Genomic DNA, 6000 nt, shown 5'->3' on the forward strand with positions numbered 1-6000 from the left:
TACAGAGTCAGTGTGCGGGGGCACCGGTTAGTCGAGGTAATATGTACATGTAGGTAGAGTTGTTAAAGGGACTATGCATAGATGATAACAGAGGAGCAGCAGTGTAAAAGGGGGATGGGGGGGCAAAGCAAATAGTCTGGGTAGCCATTTGATTAGAAGTTCAGGAGTCTTTTGGCTTGGGGGTAGAAGCTGTTTAGGAGCCTCTTGGACCTAGACTTGGCCTTCCGGTACTGCTTGCCGTGTGGTAGCAGAGAGAAGAGTCTATGACTAGGGTGGCTGGAGTCTTTGACAATTTTTAGGGCCTTGTGCTGACACCGCCTGGTATAGAGGTCCTGGATGGCAGGAACTTGGCCCCAGTGATGTACTGGGTGGTTGGTGCTGGCTTTGTGCGTGTGTGAATTACTTGTTTGAGGTAACAGTTTTTCTTCCTCTGTTTCACTCCTCGTGTGCACGCAGGCTAGTCACCCCCGAATCACACATTCTCGACCGTTACCTAGGTTACCTACCTCCTCTCTTTTATGATGGCCACATTCATTTTTCTTTTTCTCTCTGTCTTCAGCATTCCCCTAGGAGTGAGACAGAAAGAGAGCGGGAATGTGAGGTTTCTTGATTGAAATAGTCTTTCTGCTAGAGGTGGATCCCCTTGCTCTTTGTTATTTGCTGTTCCTGGCCTTGAGTAGCTTTTATAACACTGAATGCTATCTAGTTCAATGAGAGTACTGGAAATAATAATGGTTGTTCCTAACAGTTCCATTTATTAGATAAAGTATAAACTGTTCCTATTGTAAACTATAGATGGCAAATGTAGGAAGTAGTGTTAAGTAATTAAAGCAACCTAATTCAAAATCTTCTCTCCTCTTTCTGTTTTTGTTACAGCCTGAACTCAAAATGGGTTGAATAGTTTTTTGTTCTCACCCATGTACACATAATACCACATAATGAAAGTAAAAATATGTTTTTAGAAAATCTTGCTAATGAAATACACACATTTACATAAGTATTACATAAGTACATCCCTGAGTCAATATTTAGTAGAAGCACCTTTGGCAGCGATTACAGCTGTGCAGAGTATGTGAGTGGAGTTGAGCTGTAGGAAATCCAGCTCATTACTCATGGAGCTGTGTATTTGGTGCTCCATGTCCTTTCTAACCGCTCTGCACTCACAGGGGAAAAAACTGCTGCTCCAAATTCACTCCATTCACAATTGAACCAAAACCCATCTATGGTTGTGACTACCTGGACCTACTATTTGGTTTTGAAGTATTGAAACCAAACCATATGATTTGAATGACAAGTATTTGAAAAAACATGAAAAGGTGAATGTAAGAACCACTCACAATTTCAAATAGGCTACATGTCATATTAAACAGCATCTAAACACTCTAAATAGGTCAGGAGCCAGACAGGGAGCCTAAGAAGGAACGGAAATGAATTATTTAGGCTATATTATTTCAATTATTTCAAGGCTAAATCCTACAAAGAAATACATTGTGACGCATTTGCTAGTGCGGCACACTAGGATGGTAGGGAGTCAGGGACATTAAGCGCCCAGCATTGAAACAACATTTCATTGTATTAAATCATTATATTCTATCAACTGCACATATAGGATGTGACTTACTTAGAATTAAATACAAATTGCCTTAGACTCAGTCTACAGTAGCTTTGAATTCATTTTCAGAAACATCAGTTTGGCCAAAGTCTGTGGCTTCAGGCATATGCCATGGTGCCTGGAGAGGCAAGCAGCGAAGAATATCCTCTCTGCGCTTGGCTGTTCTTGCCAGGCTGGGATGCAGAGTTTTTTAAAATGTATTTATATATATATATATATATATGTGTGTGTGTGTACAGTACCAGTCAGAAGTTTGGACACATTCAAGGGTTTTTGTTTATTTTTTATTATTTTCTACATTGTAGAATAATAGTGAAGACATCAACATAATGGACATATGGAATCATGTACCCAAAAAGTGTTAAACAAATCAAAAATGTATTTTAGGTTCTTCAAAGTAGCCACCCTTTGTCTTTTTTTATTTTATCTTTATTTAACTAGGCAAGTCAGTTAAAAACAAGTTCTTATTTTCAATGATGGCCTAGGAACAGTAGGTTAACTGCCTGTTCAGAAGCAGAACGACAGATTTGTACCTTGTCAGCTCAGGGATTTGAACTTGCAACCTTTTGGTTACTAGTCCAACTCTAACCACTAGGCTACCCTGCCACCCTGGTGACAGCTTTGCACATTCTTGGCATTCTCTCAACCAGCTTCACCTGGAATACTTTCCAACAGTCTTGAAGGAATTCCCACATATGCTGAGCACTTGTTGGCTGCTTTTCTTTGAGTTTGCGGTCCAACTCATCCTAAACCATCTCAATTGTGTTGAGGTCGGGTGATCTGATGCAGCACTCTATCATTCTACTTCTTGGTCAAATAGCCCTTACACAGCCTGGAAGTGTGTTGGGTCATTGCCCTGTTGAAAAACAAATGATAGTCCAGCTAAGCGCAAACCAGATAGTATGGTGTACGCTGCAGAATGCTGTGGTAGCCATGCTGGTTAAGTGTGCCTTGAATTCTAAATAAATCATACAGTGTCACCAGCAAAGCACCCCCACACCATGACACCTCCTCCATGCTTCAGGGTGGGAACCACACATGCAGAGATCATCCGTTCACCTACTCTGCGTCTCACAAAGACATGGTGGTTGTAACCAACAATCTCAAATTTGGACTCATCAGACCAAAGGACAGATTTCCACCGGTCTAATGTCCATTGCTCATGTTTCTTTGTCCATGCAAGTCTCTTCTTCTTATTGGTGTCCTTTAGTAGTGGTTTCTTTGCAGCAATTGGACCATGATGGCCTGATTTACACAGTCTCCTCTGAACAGTTTGAGATGTGTCTGTTACTTGAACTCGGTGAAGCATTTATTTGGGCTGCAATTTCTGGTTACTCTAATGAACTTATCCTCTTCAGCAGAAGAGTCTTCCTTTCTTGTGTCGGTCCTCATGAGAGCCAGTTTCATCATAGTGCTTGATGGTTTTGTGACTGCACTTGAAGAAACATTCAAAGTTCTTGCCATTTTCCGGATTGACTGACCTTCATGTCTGAAAGTACTGATGGACTCTAATTTCTCTTTTCTTATTTGAGCTGTTCTTGCCATAATATGGACTTGGTCTTTTACCAAATAAGGCTATCTTCTGTATATCACTCCAACCTGGACACAACTGATTGGCTCAAACGAATCCCGAAGGAAAGAAATTCCACAAATTAACATTTAAGAAGGCACACCTGTTAAGTGAAATGCATTCCAGCTGGTTGAGAGAATTACCATTTTTATTTTTTTATTTTAGTGGGTAGATCAGCCTTAATAGTGCAGATAGATTGTAGCTTCCATCAAGGTAATTGTTTGCATCACTTGCAATCGCCCATATATTTTGGGGCATATATATACACAATATACATACACACATACATGCATATTTATACATATTTTATATATATATATATTTCCTTTATTTCCCTCCAACCCTACCACCCCTCCCCAATTGGAGCAAACTAGTGAACAACAACACTTAGGCCTGCATTTCCAGCTTATACATACTATATACATTTTATGGACACAGTCTATTTTACAATAATTTTATTTAGCTTGTTTTCACTCCTGTCCTTCCTCTACCCTCAACCTCTCCCATCTATTTCTGATATCCATTTGGTTTGATTTCTATTTGCCATATCTTTCAAACTGTGCTCTTTCACAAAAGTTCTGAACCTCTATACGTTTTACCCTCTATACGTTTTACCCTCTATACGTTTTACCCTCTACGTTTTACCCTCTATACGTTTTACCCTCTATACGTTTTACCCTCTATACGTTTTACCCTCTATACGTTTTACCCTCTACGTTTTACCCTCTACGTTTTACCCTCTATACGTTTTACCCTCTATACGTTTTACCCTCTATACGTTTTACCCTCTATACGTTTGACCCTCTATACGTTTGACCCTCTATACGTTTTACCCTCTATACGTTTTACCCTCTATACGTTTTACCCTCTACGTTTTACCCTCTATACGTTTTACCCTCTATACGTTTTACCCTCTATACGTTTTACCCTCTACGTTTTACCCTCTACGTTTTACCCTCTATACGTTTTACCCTCTATACGTTTTACCCTCTATACGTTTTACCCTCTACACGTTTTACCCTCTATACGTTTTACCCTCTATACGTTTTACCCTCTACGTTTTACCCTCTACGTTTTACCCTCTATACGTTTTACCCTCTATACGTTTTACCCTCTATACGTTTTACCCTCTATACGTTTTACCCTCTATACGTTTTACCCTCTATACGTTTTACCCTCTATACGTTTTACCCTCTACGTTTTACCCTCTATACGTTTTACCCTCTACGTTTTACCCTCTACGTTTTACCCTCTATACGTTTTACCCTCTATACGTTTTACCCTCTATACGTTTTACCCTCTATACGTTTTACCCTCTACAATTTACCCTCTATACGTTTTACCCTCTATACGTTTTACCCTCTATACGTTTTACCCTCTATACGTTTTACCCTCTATACGTTTTACCCTCTACGTTTTACCCTCTATACGTTTTACGGACACAGTATGTTTTACATTAGTTATCTTGTTGTTATTAGTATACTGTGTGTGTGTTAATACAATGCCCCCTCCCCTCACACACACACACACAAGTGACAGCCATCACCTCCTCAATAAGGGCCAGAAGGCAGTCACAAGCCAGGCCACCTCTTCCTTCTGTCACTCCTGTTACTATGGTAACACCCCTCCCCCTCTCCGTTCCTTGGCTAGATGGAGAGACAATAGCCCGTGCTGTGTGTGTGTGTTAATGCATATTCAGGGAGAAGGCAGTAGGTGTCTGTTGCCCAGCTGTGGTGTGTACTTGTTATTCATATTAGAGCCCTAGAGGACAATGGAGGCAGCCAATATAATCAGCTTGGATGAGACCGACAAACACACACACTGCTACTAATTCCCCCAGCCTTAAAACAGAACTTTGTCAGGTCACCTGAGAGGCAGTGAGGATCTCTAGGATCTCTTTACCTGTTCAGTAAACTGTATTAGAGACAGATAGGATGACAGTTACCTATTGCCTCTGTAGGTCCATTTACACACAGGTTGTTAACATTAATCACCAAGGAAAAGGACATTACTACCCGGGGGGGGATTGAGAGAAAGGAGATGAGAGAGATGGGAAAGAGAGGGGGGTTGAGAGAGAAAGGAGATTGGAAGGAAAGAGAGTGGGTTTAAGAGAGGGGGATATGGAAGAGGGAAAGAGAGGGGGTTTAAGAGAGGGGGAGATGGAAGAGGGAAAGCGAGGGGGATTGAGAGAGAGAGACAGAGAGAAAGGGGGAGAGAGCTACTATACCCAGGGGTGTAGCATTGTCCAGTGAGGAGGATGGGTCACTAAATGCTAAATTAAACCTGTAAATTACCAGTTAGCTGTCGTTTGCACACCCAGACTCCACTGATAACCCACATTACTTTCAAACTAAGCAATACTGTGTAGGAGAAAGTGACTGACTGCACCTTTACTGTTATAAATGGGATTAATACATGGAATAATTAGATTTTTATTTCAGGATTGTGCCTGCTTTCATTATTTCTAACAATTGTATTTTTCTCTCCTCCACTCTTCTCCTCTCTCTCATCCCCATCCCTCACGCCTCCCTCTCTCCACCCTGCCCAAGGGTCCCCGTTTAATCTACAATCAGACAGATTTGCTGAGGAGCAGTTGGTGCAGGGTGAACCAGAGGAGAGAGGGAGGAGGGGAGTGACACACAGACAGACAGACAGACGGACACAGAGGGAGAGGTTGTATGATGGGAGAGAGATGCGGGGGAGAGAGAAAGAGAATGTATAAAAGAATCCTTTAATTTCCCTCTGGTTTAATTATCTACTTTTGTAGACAGCTCTGCTCTCTCCCTATTAAGTGTGTGTGTGTGTGTAAGCGTGTTTG

Source organism: Oncorhynchus clarkii, chromosome 32 (genome assembly GCF_045791955.1).
Source record: "Oncorhynchus clarkii lewisi isolate Uvic-CL-2024 chromosome 32, UVic_Ocla_1.0, whole genome shotgun sequence".
In the NCBI taxonomy this organism is placed as follows: Eukaryota; Metazoa; Chordata; class Actinopteri; order Salmoniformes; family Salmonidae; genus Oncorhynchus; species Oncorhynchus clarkii.